This window comes from Engraulis encrasicolus, chromosome 8 (assembly GCF_034702125.1).
Source record: "Engraulis encrasicolus isolate BLACKSEA-1 chromosome 8, IST_EnEncr_1.0, whole genome shotgun sequence".
NCBI lineage: Eukaryota > Metazoa > Chordata > Actinopteri > Clupeiformes > Engraulidae > Engraulis > Engraulis encrasicolus.
This window is the reverse complement of record NC_085864.1, coordinates 18,795,335-18,816,748: the sequence shown is the minus strand read 5'-3', so window position 1 is coordinate 18,816,748 and position 21,414 is coordinate 18,795,335. Positions and strand designations below refer to the sequence as shown.

Below are 21,414 nucleotides of genomic sequence, written 5' to 3'. Positions count from 1 at the left end.
AGATTTTTCTGCAACTTTTTTGTGCCATTAAAATGAATGGTGGAATGGTGGAATATCACTCACTCTAAAGCTAGAGTGGGATAAAGCTTTAAAATCTGAGTCATAAAATCAGAACAACAAACAACAGTCTGCAGCATCAGGCTGCAGCAGCACATGTGCAGCCAATTGAAAGTGAAAAAAGTGAAAGCCCATTGGGAAACTCCAACTCCCATTGTCATTGTGACACAGCACTCCACAGCACACAAGTAAACACTGCACACTGCACACAACGAAATTGCATTTATGCCTCACCCGTGCAAGGGGGCAGCCCTCAGTGGCGCCCCATGGGGAGCAGTGCGATGGGACGGTACCATGCTCAGGGTACCTTAGTCATGGAGGAGGATGGGGGAGAGCACTGGTTGATTACTCCCCCCACCAACCTGGCGGGTCGGGAGTCGAGCGGCAACCTCTGGGATGCAAGTCTGACGCCCTAACCGCTCACCCATGACTGCCCTCCAATTAAGAGAGGCATAGAACACTTAGACCAACTGCCAGCTTTTTCCCTAATTTGAGAATTTGAATTTTAGAACTCTGCTCTTAGAACACTCCTAGTCAACCACTGCTGATTGTCTTGCTGTGGGTACTAATCAGAGTTGCTTGGCCTAGTGGGTAGGGAGGTGGTCTAAAGATCAGAAAGGTTGCAAGTGCAAATCCCAACACACATAGGCCTACATCAGGGGTGTCAAACATCCGGCCCGCCAGAGGGTTCCATCCGGCCCGGATGTAGAAAAATAAATAAAAAATATTATTACTATTTTTTTTTTTACTTTTTTTTTTCAATGAAATAGCCGAAATGCGCAATTACGGCCCTCGGGGCAAAATCGAGACCTGCATGACATCAACCCAATGGTCCCTCTGTTACACGGTATATATGTAGTAAAGTGCACATCACACTTCTATTATAAATAGTGAATTTGTACTGTAACAGGCATTTGATAAAGCTCACATATTATAGACCTCATACATAGAGATAAAATGTTAATACTTTTTATTCGTATTGTATTGGTATTGGTTGTAATTAAATATAAATATAATTGGATTTGTATTGGTTCCTATTAAGCTCAAACTGGAAACGGGATGTTAGAATGCGTGAAAATGCAGGAAATTACATATAAGAAATACAACATTTTCTGGGGGAAAACCCCCAGACCCCCTGCCAAATTGAACTGTCCCATATTTAATTAATTGACGGTTGGCAATGAATGAATGAAGTCAAGGAAATTTTGCATAGGATTATCAGTATTACATTGCTTTCTATATATTCATATAACACACTTAAAACGTGATAGTACTGAACACTAATCCTCTGCTTTACGTTTTTTTTTTTTTTTTACGATGATGTTACTAATGCGGCCCGCTTGAGGTCCACATGGGTTATATGCGGCCCCCGGACCAAAATGAGTTTGACACCGCTGGCCTACATGGCATTAAAATGATGTCTGAAGTGTCTACAAAGGCATATTGGACTAACTTATAGGCCTACAGCAGTGTTGTTTTGAAATCACAGTGACATTTGCTGTACAGCTCCATGCTGCTGGAGTTTTGAGGGTTAATTAGGCCTTAACAGCATCAAAAGTCACTTGAAAGACCAAGGTGATGAGAATCAAGCTGAGAGCTCACCTTCTTCAGAAGAGGGCTTCTTTTCATCAATCACACAGACCAGTTCCCAAGAAAATAACAAACAGCTGGACACATACCCTCATACATAGCTCTTGAGTGTCTGAGTTTATTGCTCAGTTGAAGGATTCTACGGAGCACATCCTTACATTACTTACATACTAATTTATCATTTCTAAGATTTCTTTATACTTTTATACCTTAAAGTGGTTTTTGAGGATATCCATTTCCATGTGTATTTGAGTACAGAGGTCAAGATGATAGACCTACTTTAACTTTTACCAGAATGTTTTTAAACAGCAGTATCTATATGTCTACTTAACAAACAAATTTGAGTGTACTTTTGACACCTCTGCTGGAGTGGGTAGGGAAATTGCCCGTGGCAACAAATCATCCTTCATGGTGAGAGGTGTATTGAAGCAGTTGGATAGTAAATTATACAAAATATGGTTACTTTCCCCTTCATTCCACCTTGTATAACAAGGACGTCACACAGTTTTCATGTCCTGTAATGGCTGAGTAACTATGTTTTGGCTCTTTCACCCTGATGTCCTACAAATACAGCCCATAATACAGTGCAGAACAAAGCTAAAACTGGGCCACTTTTAAAATATTGCCAGAGTGGTAATCTCCTTGTTTGAATGCTCTTCAAAATATTGTTGGAAGGTATTCTGGTAGTTTTAACTATTTTATTTCACTAGTTTCCCATCTGAGTGCTTGGTGTTCTGCAAATCATGTGTGGCATTTTGTAGCTTGCCTCGGTCCTGGGATACTTTAAGCTGAGATCAAGATGAGATCCGTTTGCACCTTCCTGTGTGGTGGCTCACACAAAATAGAGCTCTGTTGTAATCGCCATGCGACACCTGCACATATTTGGGGACATCGGCAGGGCTGGACTGGCCATCTAGCATAGCGGGCATTTCCTGGTGGGCCCCGCACCCTCTTGGGCCCCTATTTTCAGAAATGTGAAAAAAAATCAGTCAGTTCTGTGCCCCTAATTATGAGGGCCCATTTCAGCCAAAAGTTTCCAGACCCTATTTTTCCCCCAGTACACACTGCAAAAAACGAAAATCTCTACAAGTGTAATATACTTGAATTCAGCATTTTGTTCTCATTACACTTGTTTTTGAATGTATTTTCTTGGTAAGACTGACTATTGTTAAGATTATTTGACTTGTTTCAAGAAAATTCATCTTTTTTATCCTACCTAGATAATAAAACTAGTTCTGAGCAGCTTTTTTCTTAAAATAGAACACATACTGACAGAGTCGCATTAACAATTAGACTGTGAGTACATTTTTACTTGTTTCAAGACAATAAGACAATCCAAATGAACCTGTTTTAAGAACTGGCTCGATCTCACTAAGATATTCTAGCTAATCAACTGTGATAGCATACAAATTAATAGGGCCATTGAGATTTCCATTCATGATTCATAGCTTTGACATTTCTGTTGTCTGTGCAGCATTTGGCATAGCAATTTCATGATTGTAAATCTGTATCCCATCTCAATGTGTCAAACACTTGATATTCACAGCAAAATATACTGTAGATGAATCAATAACACATATAAGTGAAAAGTGAAAGCCCATTGGGAAACTCCAACTCCCATTGTCATTGTGACACAGCACTCCACAGCACACAAGTGAACACTGCACACTGCACACAACGAAATTGCATGTATGCCTCACCCGTGCAAGGGGGCATTCCTCAGTGGCGCCCCATGGGGAGCAGTGCACTGGGACGGTACCATGTTCAGGGTACCTCAGTCATGGAGGAGGATGGGGGAGAGCACTGGTTGATTACTCCCCAACCTGACGGGTCGGGAGTCGAACCGGCAACCTCTGGGATGCAAGTCTGACGCCCTAACCGCTCACCCATGACTGCCCTTATATTAAAAAAAATAGGGAGTCCCATTTCTGTGATTATGGTCTTTCCTAATTGTTACCAAGAAACATCCATTTCAGAGATGATATTCAAAAAATCTAATCTTTGAACTGACATATGCCTCTGACGCCTTGATACCGCTGATGTGTGGCCCAATGCTTTTTCATGAGCAAATATACTGTTTGTTTGATGGGTAGGCTACTTTCGACAATTTTGCTATGATTTTTTTTTTAAAGATTGTTTTTGGTCTTTTTTACAACTTTTTTGTAACTGACAGGACAGTTTGAGAGGTGGACAGGAGGCGAATGGGGAGAGAGATGCGGAGGGGTCGGCAAATGACCCGGACCGGGAATCGAACCCGTGTCGGCCACACAGCAGTGCCCTACCGGTTGCCCATGGCAGGGCCATTTTGCTTTGATTTACAAGACATTTGCAGACATTTTATAGGCCTAAATTAATTTAGAAATTTAGAATAAAACAAATAATGCTTTGACTCTAACCTCATGCACACGTGTCTCATCAAAGTACCCAGTGTGAAGGTAAATGTTGCATATAATGTTGTTTAGGGGGCATGTTGTTGTTCAGGATGCTGCTTTTTTAAGATGCTGCTCTGTCTCAATTTTTGTAAAGTTTCCGTCATCAGAGCAAAAAAGGTTGTGAGTTATTTCACTTAATTCTATGATAAGATGTATAGCATGGTCCTTGCTGCTGATAAAAACAAAAGTGGAAGTTATAACATCTAGATCAATATGATTTGACAAAATAAAGTGCTTCAATGCACGTTTTATTTCCTGTTGCACAACTGCAACAGTAAGGGCAACAGGTTTTTTTGTGTTCATTTTTAAGGCACACTCAAAAAATGTTTCTGGGTCCTGGTAAATATTAAGAAATATGTATACATACATTTAAGGAATATTATTATAAAATGGAAAAATGATTCATTGAAATCATATAAACACCATTTGAACTGTCCGCGTATGAACTTTTAAACAAATAATCTAGGCCTAAACAAATAATGTATGCACTTGAAAAAAGCTCATAATATTAACTGACATGCACATCACACTCCAGAACAGTAGGTGGCAGTAAGAAATGAATCGCCTATTGTCGAAACACATTTTCATTGACGGTATTTATCTTCTTCCTGCTGGCACCAAGTTGTTACCTTATTGGTACAGAAATATTTTACATAAATCAAAACTATATATGTGAAATTCATGCTGTAATTCAGGTGGGATAACAAACAAAAACAAAAAACACCAAAGAGTAAAACCGGAAATGGAATTACGTCACTTCCTGTTCGTCAGTTGGTCTCCTGCTTTGAAATTGAGGCAATCGTTTTCAGCCGGGTAAGTTTCACAATCCGTTTCAATCCTTGTCATCTTTGGCAATATGCTTGTATTAAGACACCATTACAGTCATTTGTGAAGTATACTACGCTATTGTGATGTTTTTGGCGTTTTTGTCTGTATGGAAAGTTAACTGATACGATTGTTAGATCATGCTGTGTGATCTGACAAGCTGTTTGTCTTGCATTCAAATATCCACTCTTAAACAGTAGGCTAGCTTATCTTGTGCAACATCTTCAGGAGTAAAAAAAAAGTTGCCTTAAGGTTTATCCAGTCTGAAGTGTAAATTACCAGCATAATTATTTTAAACATAGTTTAACACCTGCTGCTGTTTAGCTTAGCAGCTAGCTATTGCTCTCTAGCTTGCTATTGCCCTGTAATGCCCCACATGTTACTCAAAATATGTATCTTATTTTTTGTAATGAGCGTCACTATTGGCCAGTCCTGAATATCACCTTTGAAAAGCCATGTTTGCCGATATTGTGAGAAAAGGTTCACCTCTGTTTTTCAACTTGACAGATGGTTGCCCCCTGTGCGAGTGGAAGATGTGACTTTGAAGACAGTCATTGTAAAAGGTAGGATTTATGTCCATGTTCAATTGTTTTTACACTTTACCCTCTGCTTGAACACTTTACTTACACCAAAGCAAAATGAGGATAAACATATTTTTTTAGCCGATTATCATTTTCATGTTGGCATGGTGTCAACAGTTATTTTGTATTGTATGAAACATGGATATGGTGAAAAATATTTTAATTAACTTTTAATTTCACGCTGTCTTAAGTGGCTGTAGTCACGTTATTTACCAATATTTTTAAATGGTGACAATATTCCCCAGTCTAAAAAGTGGTGAAGATGTACCTGACTTGCTTGCCATAGACAACAAGAAGTGGTGTTTCATGCATGGTGTGGAGTTGCTTGAGGATGCAAAATCATTGGTAATCCAACAACATGCGTCAGTCAACATCTATGCAGTGACATAGGCTATTTGATATGGCAGATTATATTTGATTGAGGCTACTCTACTCTCCTTGACCCCTGGTCTCAACTTAGGTTTTACAGGAAGTCAGTCAATGCCATTGTGATGTTAGCCCTCATCTTATCTTGTAATTTCTGTTACATCAACTCCAGCACTCTCATTATGTGTTTTGTCATAGGTGCAAAAGGCTTGTCTAAGATACGCTGGCAGTCTACACCGCATGGCCTGCGTTGCTGACATTGAGTGAAGTAAGTATGGTGGTACATTATGTCATAACAGATAGTATTTAAGTGTTGATGTATGTCTGTCCTGTAGGATGTCTTTGTGGCTTGACCACAGGTGTTGCCCCACCTGCAGGCCCAGAGATAGAAAGACATAGTCACAAGTCACAGGACAGACAGGAAGCACAACACAACTGGGCCTGACAATTTTCTTGTACTGTGTCTTTGGTTAATGCAGAGTTCCTGTGCCTGACATATACTTGAGGAAGCATCTTGGAGGTTGTCAAGGAGAATGGAGGCATTGCCAGAAGGAAGGTAGGATAACTCATGGCTCCAACAGCTAATGGAAACATTGTGTTTGAGTTGCAAACAATATAATGAAGTTGGGTATCAGGTATTAGAAGGTCAGACATTAGGTGTGGGAGACGCATGGCCCACCTCTAGGTTCACTGACTCTGAATTTTGAACAGTTCTGATTATGATGTTCACAAACGATCTGCACCCCAATAAAGAGAGCACGCGATAAATGGCACCTGCATATCACTGACAAGCACACTATTAAATGCCCCGTATTAGTGGCCATGGTTGTCATTCACTAGACATCAGCATTTTTACATTTAGTGCCATTAAAGCTACATAAAAAGTGTGTGCACAGTGTTAAGCTTTCTGCATTTTCTTTTTCCACCATCAGGACTAGAGTGGCGAAGTGATCCAAAGGCAGACTGCACATCTACGTATATGGTTTGCAAGGAACATCCCGTGCCAGACACTGTGATACAAGGCATGGAGCTGTACAGTGAACTCGGAGCATCTCTTGTGCATGTGTGATGCTCTTTGGACTCGGTTACCGGTATATACCCTCAATCTCAACTCTGTGGATTTGGATTTACAATTTTAAGTATCCAGATGAACTGAAATATATGTTCTGGTGAATTTGGAAAAGATGCCCAAAAGGTTCAATCACTATAAACTACAGTAAATATGTTGGACACTGGCAATCTCAGGTTTTAAGCCATTGTATAAAAGGACAATGCATCACATTTCTATGCATACTTTTCTGTGCTGTTCTCTGATCTGAGTTGATGATTTTTTAGCTCAGCATGGCATTGAGTATCATTGAGGGTTTTTTTCTAAGCATTTTCTATGCAGATTAAAAGATGAGCACTATAATGAAAGGCGTAATAACGCCTCAGTAGCACTTCATGGACACATTGATATCATAATTGAAAACATTTCTCTCTCCCTCTCCTCCCCCACTTTGGGAAAGAATCAAAGAGTCAAAAGTGCTCCTGTGGGCAGTTAATTCTAAAATGTCCATTCACAAATAACATCTTTTTCATGAATGTCTAAGTAAATAAGTGAGTAAATAGACACATACTGTTCTGTTGAGAGTATGTTTTTCGGCCAGAGATATCTGACTGCATTCAAAATGGTGGATTAACATGCAGAGGACTATTATTCATTTGCCCAAGCGATTATGACATTACTTAGAATTTGCTGGTGGTTGTAAGCATTCATGAAAAAGATGACATTTCTGAACAGGCCACATAAATTAATGTGGTACAGTACACTGATAATTTCAGGTTTTCTGTTTAATTTCTGTTAAATCATACGATTATATTGTCTAGATTTTGGTGTTTTATTATCGTTTGACTGCATGTTTGTCCAGCTGATGAAATATTAATAAAAGAAATGTTTTGACGTTCTTGTCAAGTATATTTTTCTCATACACCTAAACAAGATATTAATTCTACATGAGAAAATAAGTATTCTAGCTAAGAAAATCAGACTAGTTTTAAGACTTAAAATGAGCTGGAAACAAGTAAATTTGCCTTGTTTTAAGCGTATTGTATGCTTGTTTTGAGCAATAATTTCTTGGATGACATCTAATTCTAAGCAATAATGACTAATAAAGGAGGAGAAATTGCTTAAAATAAGAAAAAAAATCTTAACAAGCAACAGAAAAATAAGATTTTTATACTTGTTTCAAGTGTTTTTCTATGCCTACCACTTAGATATTATTTTCTTGTTTTAAGAATTCTTACCAAGTCCAATTTGCTCGCTGCACTGGCAGATTATTTTGCTAAAAATAAGCAATTTTTCACCTAAAACACTATATTTTTTGCTTATTTTTTTAGAGGGCTTTTTTGCAGTACAGCCCTTGGACATTGGTGCCGGTCGGCGAGTTGGCATTGAAAACAATAGAATCAAACATTGGCAGAACAGTGCTCCACACTTTGTCGGAACTGGTGTGCGGATGCCCGAAACGCGTTCCAGTTTTTCTGTGGTTCACCATAACATGTATTACATTTGCTTTATAACCTATTTAAAGATGTGATTACATACCACTCTCTGTGTACCAATCTAGTTGTCCCTCCAAACCCACCCACCTCAACTGCACTTTATGCATTTATCCAGTCGTATCATTTATTCCAACTGTGCCTTTAATCAGACTGCCAAACCCAAAGTGCATTCTACAAACTTCACTCCTCCCATTAACAGCAATTTCACTTTACATCCTACATCACTTATCTCAATAGCAGATGACAAAAAAATGTGTACAAAATGTGTCTTTTCCATTTATCGATTTGAATTCTCTCTCTTTCTCTCTCTCTCTCTGGTTACCTCCACGACTATATATCCTACTTTGCTATGCTATTTCACAGCTGTCCACAAATGCCATCTCTCAGTCTCCACGTTCCCCTTCACCCTCCACCCTCTCTCCCTGGGCCCCATACCGTACCCAAGATACTTGGTATTTACGGCTGGGTGGATGCCATTACACTTCAGCAGGTACCGTAGTCTTGTCAAGACTGGCTGGCCACTGTTCAGACAGCCTTCAGCATTACTTACTCCAGTCTATACTGGCAGGGGGAGAGAGAGAGAGATGGAGAGAGTGAGAGAGAGCGAGAAAGAGAGAGAGAGAGAGATAGTGAGAGATGGCTATGTGTAGGCCTACAGTATTTGAATGGAGAGAGAGAGAGAGAGAGAGAGAGAGAGACAGAGAGAGAGACAGAGAGAGAGGCCGAGACCTTTCTTGGCCTATCTTTTTTTTAACAAGGGAGAATGTATCATTGCCACTATCGGTTGCCCCAATCTTCAACGGTGTGAACCTGTTTCAAAGCGCAAAATGACAGGCGGCGAAATGATGGTGCAGAAGGGAGCGTGACCTCCGCGGACGAGATTGCACCTCAAGAAAGTGGCAGCTGCTAACCTGATGCCACTGACAAAGACCTCTCTTGTCGAATAGCTTCTCCTGTAATATGAGCATGTGTAGTGGTTGTGTTGTGTGTATGAACACAGAGCTTGAGATTAACCCTTTAGGCACAGTGGAAATAATGAGGGCTTTGGTCACTCATATTCTCAGACAGACACACACACACGCGCACGCACACACACACGCGCACACACACACACACACACACACACACACACACACACACACACACACACACACACACACACACACTTCTCTAGAACTGAACTTGTGTGGGAGACTTGAATTAAGTCTTGCTTAATTTGCATTGCCTGCGTCTAGATTAAACATTGGTTCAGCAAGACATGAAAAGCAGAAGTACGCATTCACAGAGAAACAAAAAAGTTCACAACCTGCCATTGGTCTGGTTATTTTAGTGCCCGCTTTGGCAAATGCTGAAACACTTGGCACCCACGATAAAATCTTGTGAAGTCGTAGCGTCGTTAATCAGAGTGTGAAATTGGAAGTGTGGTGGTTGTCATCATGTTTCTGGTTTTTAATATTCTGACAGTACCCTTTCGACTCACACTTCTCAATTACTGTACAAACTGAAGACTGACAATGCTACTGACAACCAAATGTCAAGTGACAATTTATTTCTTCCCACTGTTGTGATGCACATGACATGTTTTTTGTTTCCTACAATCTCCGTGCAACTGTTGCAAAGATGCCTCACCCAGATTCGAACCCAGGGCTCTGGGTAACCAACCTGGGGCTCTGAATGCTATATCAAAAAGCCATGTTTGTTGGCGTGATAGTCAGAGTGCGCCCACAACCCTGATGATGGTCACAAAATCAATACTGTTCAGTTGGTGATACTGTGTAATCTATTGTAGAGGAGTCTAAGTACCTTTATTCATTATAGTACATTAGTAGGCTGCATTATATATTCACACTTGACGCTTTTGCCCAAAGGCGACTTACAGTTATTTTCAGGGTATTGTTTTATTTCAAGGCATTGGTTACAGCCCCTGGAGCAGTGTGGGGGTTAGACTGAAAGACCAACTCCCTAACTGCTTCGCTACGGCTGCCGTATATTAATTATTATTGCATTTAAGACATCCTTCACTGGGTCACAGCGATTCTTGAAAGCACATTTGTGACAGGAATTGGGTTTTACAGTTTCTCATCATTGGACAAAGGAGATGATTTGGAGAAATTGGTATTGATGGTGTGAAGAGCAGAAAGGGGGTTGGCGAGCCAATCAAAGCTTTGCCATTGCTTTGCCTCGACATCACAACAATCGATTCAGATGCTCCCTTGTTTTCCAGAAGGAAATGAGCCTCGATTGCTGGCAAGGCCAACGAGGAGCGGCCCCTGATAATTACATCTTACACTTCACTCAACAGCCTCACACACACAGACACACACTCATACACACAAACGCACTTGCACATGCACACACACACGCAAACGCACACACACAGGCGCATATGCACACGCACAGGCATGCACGCGCACACACACACACACACACACACACACACACACACACACACACACACACACACACACACACACACACACACACACACACACTTCAAAACGCCTGATCTGTTGATCATGTCTCTGAGCAGTAAGACAAGGTGGCAAATGAAATTTCAAGGCGATCAAAAAAGGAGGTGAGGCAAAAGGCCCAGTTATTAACACAGCAGGCATGTTCAGAGAGAGAGAGAGAGAGAGAGAGAGAGAGAGAGAGAGAGAGAGAGAGAAGTGAGAAAGATGGATTGAAAGAGAGAGCAAGAGGGAGAGAGAGAGAGATAGTGAGCTTTGGAGATGGCTATGAGTACAGTATTTGAATGGAGAGAGAGAGAGAGATAGAGAGAGAGAGAGAAGTGAGAAAGATGGATTGAAAGAGAGAGCAAGAGGGAGAGAGAGAGAGATAGAGCTTCGGAGATTATGGGTTATGTGTACAGTATTTGAATAGAGAGAGAGAGAGAGAGAGAGAGAGAGAGAGAGAGAGAGAGAGAGAGAGAGATAGAGAGAAAGAGAGAGAGATTCACTCTTCAGTTGTCTTTTAATCAGCCTGCCGATTGTGTCATCATGACCTCGAGTGCCACGGTTGATGAGATCATGCCTTTCCCGCTCGGAGCCGAGCGCCGCAGTTGAGTTTCTCAGTCGCTATAGTGATTAAATTGTTTAAAAAGTGAAGTGGGCAAGGTCTCACAGTGCAATGAAACAATGCGAGATAACGATCAAACAACCACTACATGGTGAATTTTCAAGATGTATTTAGCCAGTGATACTGTTGTGGATACTTTTGCGAGTAGATTTCACAATATTTCACAATATTTCACACTGTACACTGTTTATCACTAACCTGAAAGTGCCTCCTTTTCCATATTATTAGCACACAGTAAACTAGAGGTGCTCCGATTGCTCGGCTGCCGATCATGACCGGCAGATAATGGCCAAAAATAGCCTGATCGGTGATCGGAAAAACATGCCGATCAAAAAACCGATCGAGAGATATTAAATTCCTCACGCAACCATTTGCCTTTACACCTGGCGCTGCATGTAGGCGCTGGCTCTGCACAGCTGCAAGTGCACCAAAAGAAGGCATCTTTGCTTGTCTATAACTTTTCGCCATTCCCCCCTTCATTTCCACCATTCATAACCATATCTGCATCAACAATGATCTGATTTTCCGATCCATGCGCCGTTTACCTGACAATGTAATTTGCGATTGAGTATTACTCGCCAGTGAGCCATTTTACGTTATAACCAGTGTAGTTGCCTCGGTCAGCACGCGACAACTTCACGTTGTCAGCACAAACATGTCAATTATTGTTTTCAAAGTTGTAATTGGCAGTCAGTCGATTAGTTTGATAGTCGCTGAAACACCAAACGGCGACAGATGTGGTAAAACTTGAGAGAGACATTCAAAACGGCAGTGGAGCCCCACTAAACATTGGACGTCGTATAGACGTTGAAATTAGGTCTAAATTGCGTCCGTCGGTCCATGACCAGTTTTGGACCTTAGAATGACGTACAAACTAGGTCCTTTATTTGGACGTCTAATAATGACCCTATTTGTACGTCATTATGAAGTTCAAAATTCGGACGTCAGTCTAGGTCACTTTTTTGGACGTCAAAAACAGGTGAGGGAAATCGACATGATTGTTATTGTTGCTGTTGCTTTTTTTGTGCTTTGTTTTTAAATAGGCCATAGTAGTTTTCCTAGTAGGCTATTTTTTCTGTTCACATCGGGTGGGGAAAGAGAGATACTCTCCAACGTGCAATGCACCGTGGGACACACTACCTAAACAGATGTGTCAAAAAAAAAAACACACACATTGGGATGTGTAGACAGCATTGACAGATTATGTGTCATTTTTGTGTAAGATTTCACAGAATGTGTGAAACCTGAAGTTAAGAGGTTCATTTCTGGGTCGTGCTAATACCAGAAATATTCTAGTAAGTAAGTAAATCTAAACTCTCTCTGCTAATACTACAAGTGAGAAACTAACGGCCGTTTGGCTGTCCAATCGCGTGACTGTGGACATTTGAAAGCAGACTTCCGCCCGCCTTTTCTACCGTTGGAAATGCAAGATGCGGCGACTTGACTTCAGACACCGAGAGAGGCTGGCGTAAGTAATTCGCTTTATTGGTATAATTTCGTAACAATTACGTGTGTTACCGTTAATGTATGGTTAAAATCAAACCCTGCTTCACAAGTTTTGCTGTACGAACATTGGAACAGCCTCAGTGATTCTGTGAACATTAAGCTAGCCTACAATCAGATGTAGCTAGTTATTGATACTCAGTTAGCTATTGATCTTATAATGCTTGCACTATAAATTATATTTATTTTTTTTAATTCACATGTGGACTAACTTAATGGTTAAAACGTGTTGTGTTGGGGAAATTAAGGGTTTGAAATGTGATATTGGATGGTTTGCTAACATTGGTTGCTAATAGGGTAACTGATAATTAGCTGGTGTGGAAGAAATCAGGCGGCACTTAACTGATGTGAAGTTTGAAAGCTATTTTCTGAGCATGAAAGAAAGTCTGACAGGATTTATGTAAGGATACTGAAACACCACGGATGGATTGACGTAGAGCTAGTACTGGTAGTGGGGCAAAAGTGGATGCTGCTAGTAACAGCAGGTATCGGAGGGGGCAAGACAAGGGCTAGCTAGCATAGAGGCGATTTTAAACTTCAGCGCTTCAAACGTAAGCAGTTCTGCGTCAAATCATGTAAATCAGACCATCCGCCACCCTCGTACATGATAAAGAATAGCACCAGTAAAAGCAAGCAGTATCCCACTGTTTTGTGTTGGCTCGATGAAAGGTGATACAAGCGAATTTCCGAATCACATTATGTCGGCTTGGTTGTAGTTGTTGTGGCCAGTCAATATACAAGCTTTGAACCGTAGTTCCATGTAAGTGTCGTGGTTTTCACCGTTTCAGTATGTAGTTGAATATGGTAGATCTGGGCAACTGGTCAACGCTGTCGTGTTTTGTCTCGGTAGACCTCGTATGACGGTGTGTTGGGAAAATACCGGCAGTTGTTTCAGATGGAGGGTGCGACGTGCCAGATGTACGCTGTTCGAGGGATAAAACGGCCACGCACGAGATTTTGTAGGCAATGGTAATTGGTGACGATACCATGACATTTGAAAAGAAGATTCAAAGTTTGAGTTTTAGGTGGCAGAGTAGAACAGCTGCGTGTGAAGTGTGGCGACTACCAAGGTATCAACACCAGTTATGGCTACAGGATTTTTAAAGTACCTTCAATGCACTGGGCACTAACGTGCCCCCCCCCCCCTCTCTCTCTCTCTTCTCTCTTAATCAGGGCCCAGGGGGCGTATTACAGAAACTTCCTATCTTGAAAATCTTATCTTATCTGTCTAGTTACCGCGGCAACGGCACTTTAGGACCGAATTTAGGAAAAGCGTATTACAGAACAGCGTTTCCTAAGTTGTTTTGCGCATCCTATCTTAAGTTAAGAAAGGGGCATTACAGAAGCATCCTAACTTCGAAAAATCCTAAATAATTGGTCCTAACTTTAGGACAGCCACCCAGCTGTCCTAATTCCAGTTATCCATTGATTTGTTAGCCAAAATTTAGCTGGTGTTCATCACCATTTACCCACGCTCAGCTTGCTGTTTCAGCCAGAGCTAACAGTGAAGTCTATCCGGGAAAACAACGCAATTGTGAACGGATGAAATGTTAATTAAATTAGGCTATATTGACTGACCCAAACGATGTGTGAAGTGAAGAGTTGATGATAAATATACCCGACTTCGATGTGAAGTCCGATATCAACTTACTTAATTGACACAGCCGACCATGGGTAAAGCCAAGTCGGCTAATTGTCATTTATTTATAGCCTTTAGATGCGCTGGTCATACAAAGACATTTCATGAAATTACGTCTTAACTGTGCATTTGCGTGCATTCGCTTGGAAAAACAAAGCATTGGGATGAAAATGTGGAAAATGGGAAGCACTTTATTGGGACTGAAACCAATGCATTTGGTCAACTTGAGGTTGCAGGCAGCGAGAGTGACCTAATTTCGTCCTCACAGATGTTGCTGTATTATAAATCCGTTCGGTGGAACGTCACTAATAAGTGCGTTATTTAAAAGTAATGAGCTTTAAAGGTTTAGCGAAATATTTACGTCCTCTTCCTCTCTGGTTTAGTATCACGCAGACCGCGAGATGCAGCAGCAGTCAAATCTGTGCATTCTAGCTTGCGTCGCACTACTGTTGCTAGGTAGCGGTGCATTTGTTGTCAGGTAACAGACATAAAAAGTAGATCGTAGATGTTTAGATCGCTACTTTAGGATTCCTAACTCAAGATAAGATAGGATTTCCAAAGATAAGATAAGAATCCTAAATGAAGTTAGGATTTGTTTCTGTAATACCAAACTGGAAAAAATCTTATCTCAAGTCAAAAGTTAAGATAGGACGACTGAAGATAGGAAGTTTTCTGTAATACGCCCCCAGGTCTTGTGGCCACATCTGTCCAAGCTCCTACTCTGATTGAACAGTTGGATGATCAGACTGATGGTAAGTGTGTGTGTGTGTGTGTGTGTGTGTGTGTGTGTGTGTGTGTGTGTGTTTCCATGTGTATCATATTGTCTATGTGATCATGTGTCTAATTGCCATCCACTTACAGGCCCTCTGCCTCCTTTCATTTGTTTTTTTTTTTGGGGGGGGGGGGGGGGGGGTTTCAGATTTTTTTTCTTATTGTTGTATTGTATGCAATTGTGATAAATATGTTACTGTGATATTGTTATAACACAGAGACTTTGGTAAATGTGACATTTAAGTACTGCTGTACAATTTTCTGCTCTCATTTTCAGATGAAAAGTGCTACACAGTTCTCACACATATTCTGACTCCGAAGCCGCTGCAGTGTAAAATCTGAGATGTCTTTTCTGGTTGATTTTGTGCAGGTATTTTTCAAAGGATAGTTACTTTTAAAACGTCTTTTAATCTTTAAAAACACTTTCATGCAGAGCCTCTGTTAGGACCTCATTGCGATACAGAGTTATGACCTTGTCACCAAAATGTCAATGACCATATTTTAACCTGCTATTTAAGGCTGTCATAGCCATATTCTTATAACAATGCAGTTAAGTTCAAGAGAACTATAGTTTGGTGATATGGATCCCAAACGGAAGGGAACAGCAGCGGTTTGTAGTTGTAGAACTAATTAGCGCCAAGTGTTGTTAACCTGTTGTTTCTTGTTTACCTGTCACAGTAGCCCATAGCACTTTTGTCATAGAGAGCAACTTGGTCAGTAAATATGTGCCTGCTGTACAAAGTAGCAGTATTTGGATGAGTTACAGCTAACACGGACGGCAAACTTGAGACTGTATATTGTGTGGTTGACAGATTTCTGACAGCGATGGTGAGGGAAGCAGTGTACCGAACTCTCAGATGACTCGGACCAGGTGACCAAACCCATGCAAAGCACAATGTGAGTGTACACACACACACACACACACACACACACACACACACACACACACAGACCATGAGTCAACATAGTAGCCCCTACAACAGGCATCACCAACGTTGTGCCCGCGGGCGCCAGGTAGCCCTCCAGGACCTTATGATGTGCCCACCAAGGATATTAGTAAACAGTGATGACTACAAGAATTTGGTCACAGTTAATGTTTTTCTTAATTTAAATATGAGATTATTTCTTTATAACCTATAGCAAGTGATCTTTCAATCATAGCGTGATTTGGGAATAAGGTCAAGACATCGGTAGAGGACTTTGAACAAACAAGTAGCTCTTGGGTAGCCCTTGGTAGCCCTCGAGTAGCCCTCAGACCCAGAAAGGTTGGGGACCCCTGCCATACAATATTTTTCCAATTTATTGCTGTATGCTTACCATATCCATCATGTTGATGTGTGTTAATGCATCCTTGTGTGTGTATGTGTTGGTGTTAGGACTGTGCTGAGGCGTTCCGCCCCCCTCCCCCTCCACACCACTCAAGGCACGGCGGCGGCCCAACCGCAAACTAACGTGAGTACACAACACACACACACTTGTGTGCATGCCACGCACTGACACTTTCTCTACAGTGACTTTTCAACTTTCCTTACATTGTGTGTGTATGTGTGTGTGTGTGACAGGGAGATTAACATGAGGCTGGATGCGCTTGGCTCCCTGCTGCGTCCATCACCAGAGGGGCCGGGGTTGCTGCGGCAGCTAGCCAATTAAAGGAGGAGGATGAAGGAGAGGAGTCTGACGATGCAGACATCGCCATCGTATGCAGTCCACGCCCTCGCAGGAAAACCAGCCAATGAAAACGCTTGCAGCAGCATCAGCAGAACACACCGGCACGACTGGTAAACTTAAAGATACGCCACAGACCAGACATACACCAAATACAACTAGCACAGGTACACACACACACACACACACACACACAGCAGTACATCTGTTTTGTATAGCGCTTTGCCTAGTCAAAGACTTTTTACAGGAAGTATTATAATTCTGTTTTATAGTTGGGGGAAGCCATGGAAAGTAGATAACCCTATACAGCTGATGTGTGTGTCAGTAATATTTATGTGTATGTGTGTTGCAGACAGAGCTTCTGAAGCATGCAGTGGAAGAGCTGTCAGTCAAGCTAAAGGTCCCATCCTCCAACCTGCTGCTGCTGCACGGAGAGGCGGAACTTAACACCTCACACACTATTGGCCAGCTAGGACTCTGCATCGCTGACATCTTTGGTAGGAATATGTGTGTGTGTTTGCGTTTGGGTGTGTTTGCGTGTGGGTCTGTGTTGGTGCAAGTCAGTCTTGGCTCCTTCCTGATATTATACTGTATAAGTTCATACGTATACCGCATTGCAAAATGAATTTCATATACAGTATATCACGAAAGTGAATACACCCCTCACAGTTTTTGCAGATTTTTGAGTATACATTTTCATAGGAAAGCATTACAAAAATTTCACTTTGACACAATGATTAGTGACCTTTTAACAACTTATTTAACCGCTTAAATTTCTTGTTCACTCAGAAAAAAGCAAAATACACCCATTAATGTTTGAACATGTACTCACAAAAGTGAGTGCACCCCAGATTAAAATCCGGTAGAGAAGGGGCTGTGTTGGCTCGAATCGTCTTGAAATGAAAAGGGAGGTCATCAGTGTGCGCTTCAACCTTTCTTTGCATTAAACTTTTACATTTTGAGTCTGCATCTGGCTTAAATAGATCGGTGTGAGATTTGAATGCAATCCTATGGAGAATATCATGATCTGCTTCAGTAGTCACAGTGCATGTTGACATGCATGTTTGTTTTAGGTGTATTTCAGATTGCCAATGTTGACAGCATTCATGCATCCCCAAACCATGTCAGTCCCACTACCATGTGTGGCTACTGAGAGGATACACTTTTTTGGTAAAACTCACTTATTTACCACCACACATGCTTGACACCATCTAAAGCAAATTTGTTTATCTTGGTCTCAAGAGAGATGAACAGACCAAGGATATGGATCACTGGAACCATGTCGTGTGATCTGAAGAGACCAAGATTTTAAAAAAAAGTGTATCCTATCAAAAGCCAAGCATGGTAGTGGGACTGACATGGTTTGGGAATGCATGGATGCTGTCAACATTGGTAATCTGAAATACACCTAAAAGAAACATGCATATCAACATGCACTGTGACTACTGAAGCAGATCATGATATTCTCCATAGGATTGCATTCAAATCTCACACCAATCTATTTAAGCCAGGTGCAGACTCAAAATGTAAAAGTTCAATGCAAAGAAAGGTTGAAACGCACACTGATGACCTCCCCTTTCATCCCTTTTCATTTTGTTTCATTTCGAGCCAACACAGCCCCTTTTCTACCGGATTTTAATCTGGGGTGTACTCACTTTTGTGAGCACATGTTCAAACATTAATGGCTGTATTTAGTTTTTTTCTGAGTGAACAAGAAATTTAAGCGGTTAAATATGTTGTTAAAAGGTCACTAATCATTGTGTCAAAGTGAAATTTCTCTAATGATTTCCTATGAAAATATATACTCACAAATTTGCAAAAACTGTGAGTAGTGTACTCACTTGCGTGATATACTGTAAGTTGAAAAAGTATGTTCTCAAAATATTTGAATGGCAAGAATTCACACATAGGTGATAGGACCTCTGGACAGCCATTTTCAATAATAAAATGCCAAAAAAAAAAAGGGTAGATACACCGTTTTGCAATAAACTCTTCATACGTATATATAAATAATGAAATGAAAAATGACTGAAATTAAATTCACTCAGTTTAATGAAGAGCTAAGAAGATGTCATGATATCAATGTATGTGTAGTTGATTCGGCTATACTGACTGGTATGCTTCATACCTTTCAATCAGTTAAGTAAAACTTGCTATTAAGTATTATTGATGATCTCTCTCTCTCTCTCTCTCTCTCTCTCTCTCTCTCTCTCTCTCTCTCTCTCTCTTCTTCTTCTTCCTCCTCTTCTACTTCTTCTCAGTCTGGAACCAACTTCACATCCCTCTTCACTGCACTACTGACACTGAGATGGAATCCACAACCCAATCACTAGTGGTCTGCATTGGGAACCTGAAGAGTCTGTCATAACCGCCAGGAATGACCGTGTGACCATTCCCGTTGCAGACGGCCTGACTTGCACAATTGACAAGCTGTTCAAGCTTTACTGGGTCTGCAACTTGTTATATCCAGCACAGCTCAGCTCTGTTTTCACCTTCTTTGAATATGTTTATGACGTTCCCATCTCAACCAACAAACGAACAAAGGCACTACAACTTCTCTCAAAGCTTCCCAGCAGCCCAGTGATCACTCAACATGTGTTTATGCCCAAAATGTAAATAGTTACTACAGACATCAAGAAAGTAGTTTGGCATCTTTGTCAAGTACACGCTTTGTCAGATGCACAGGATATGATGATAATTTGCAGCCAAGATGGCTGTTCAAGTGTACAAGGACTTACTATGTAGACACCACCTACATAGACACCACCAGTCCACAACAACAGAAATGGGAGTATCTTTCAATGACTCTTTTGAATCCACTGACATTCAGACAGCCTATGCAGCTTCAAGTAACACCTGAAGAAAGAGCATTTTGTGTCCCTTCTCAAGGACCGATTCTCCATAATTTACCAGTTAATGGCAATTTATCTGTGTTCATGCTTGTTAGGATTATTACAGGGAATTATTTTGATTATCATTTTGGCAACACTTTATTTTATCATTACATCTATTAGCTCTAATACATACAGTGTTAATGCCTGTATGCTGTATAAGTAACTTGTAAGGCATGCACTAAGCAAAATCAAACATACGTTAGGCATGTATTCGCAAATGCCTTGTTCATGCACTATTTGGGATTTATTACCTAATATAACCTCAGTAAGGACCTAACAAATGTTTGACTTTGCTTAGTACATGCCTTACAAGTTACTTATACAGGCATTAACTCATTGATGCTGGATGTTGCGTTGTGCAACATTGGCCCTGGCGCCTGGAGTTTTGTATGGCATCAGCACCCTTTTCTGCAAGTGCTTTAGGCATCAATGGGTTAACATTGTATGTATTAGTGCTAAGCAATGTAATGTTAAAATAAAGTGTTACCATCATATTTTTAAAAAATATATATGTTGTAAAACTGGACGATTGTGAAATGATATGATGTGGCAGATGTAAGACCCATTGATGTAATGCAGAGTTTTCATTCAGATGAACTGTCTCTTAACCCAAGGTACAATGTCTTTTCTTCCAATATGTTGGAACCTATTTCATAAGAATGTTATTTTCAAGAATATTTAACACTACTTAGAATTTCAAGACTTTCGGGTTTTGTAATACACCGGTAATGTTGTTAAGAGATGATAGTGTAGGAGTCATAATCATCAATACTTCATGAAATTCGCAGTGGTGTTAATTATTCTTGAAAAAGATCACATTTGTTATCTCCCCCTCTTCTGAAAAGCCTAACAAAAAAGAATATGACAGTAAAGTTAATGTAATACAATTTTTTTTTTTAATTGAATGTAAACACAACTCTACAAAAAAAAACGTTGCAGAGGTACGTAGTCAAGACTTTTGAAGATTGAACCTTGTAAACAAAAGTGTTTGCTAAATAAAAGTAACCCCCCCCCCCCTGTCACTTTCCATGTGATAATTGTCTGTATATTTTGAAAACTAGAAGTTTCAAGGTTTTTAATGCTGTCACTTTTATGTTTGAATGACAACTCACAGAGATAATTTGAAGTCAAAAAGACGTCCACAAAAATGACGTCAATAAAACCACCTACAAAATGACGTCAAAAACATGTCCTCTAAGACCCTATTTGGACTAGAGATGACCCTAATATGGACGTAGTACAGACGTCAAAAATGGACGTCCATTAGACGTCCGAAAAAGACGTCGTCTGGAGTAACAGTCTGCACCTTCAGATGACCTAAATTATACGTCCAAAAATGACCTAAAAAAGACGTCCTTTAAACGTCATTTTGTTTACTGGGGCACTGGAACTGTGGACGGTGACAGAGAGGGGAGGGGCTCTCCTCACGAGGCTGCTCATTTAAAGCGACAGGTTGTTTTTTTTCTCGTATG

General features: G+C 40.7%; 2 long non-coding RNA genes across 2 annotated transcripts; both read left to right on the top strand.

Moving 5' to 3' along the window:
* Nucleotides 1-3,996: 3,996 nt before the first annotated feature.
* Nucleotides 3,997-7,810, top strand: LOC134453563 (uncharacterized). Its single transcript, XR_010035656.1, has 5 exons — nucleotides 3,997-4,892; nucleotides 5,412-5,467; nucleotides 6,050-6,119; nucleotides 6,331-6,407; nucleotides 6,784-7,810. It is a non-coding gene; the product is annotated as an uncharacterized LOC134453563 (long non-coding RNA).
* A 7,486-nt stretch (nucleotides 7,811-15,296) lies between these two features.
* On the top strand, nucleotides 15,297-20,957 carry LOC134454228 (uncharacterized). Its single transcript, XR_010035810.1, has 7 exons — nucleotides 15,297-15,364; nucleotides 15,661-15,753; nucleotides 16,196-16,280; nucleotides 16,760-16,835; nucleotides 16,946-17,161; nucleotides 17,401-17,545; nucleotides 19,310-20,957. It is a non-coding gene; the product is annotated as an uncharacterized LOC134454228 (long non-coding RNA).
* Nucleotides 20,958-21,414: the final 457 nt, after the last annotated feature.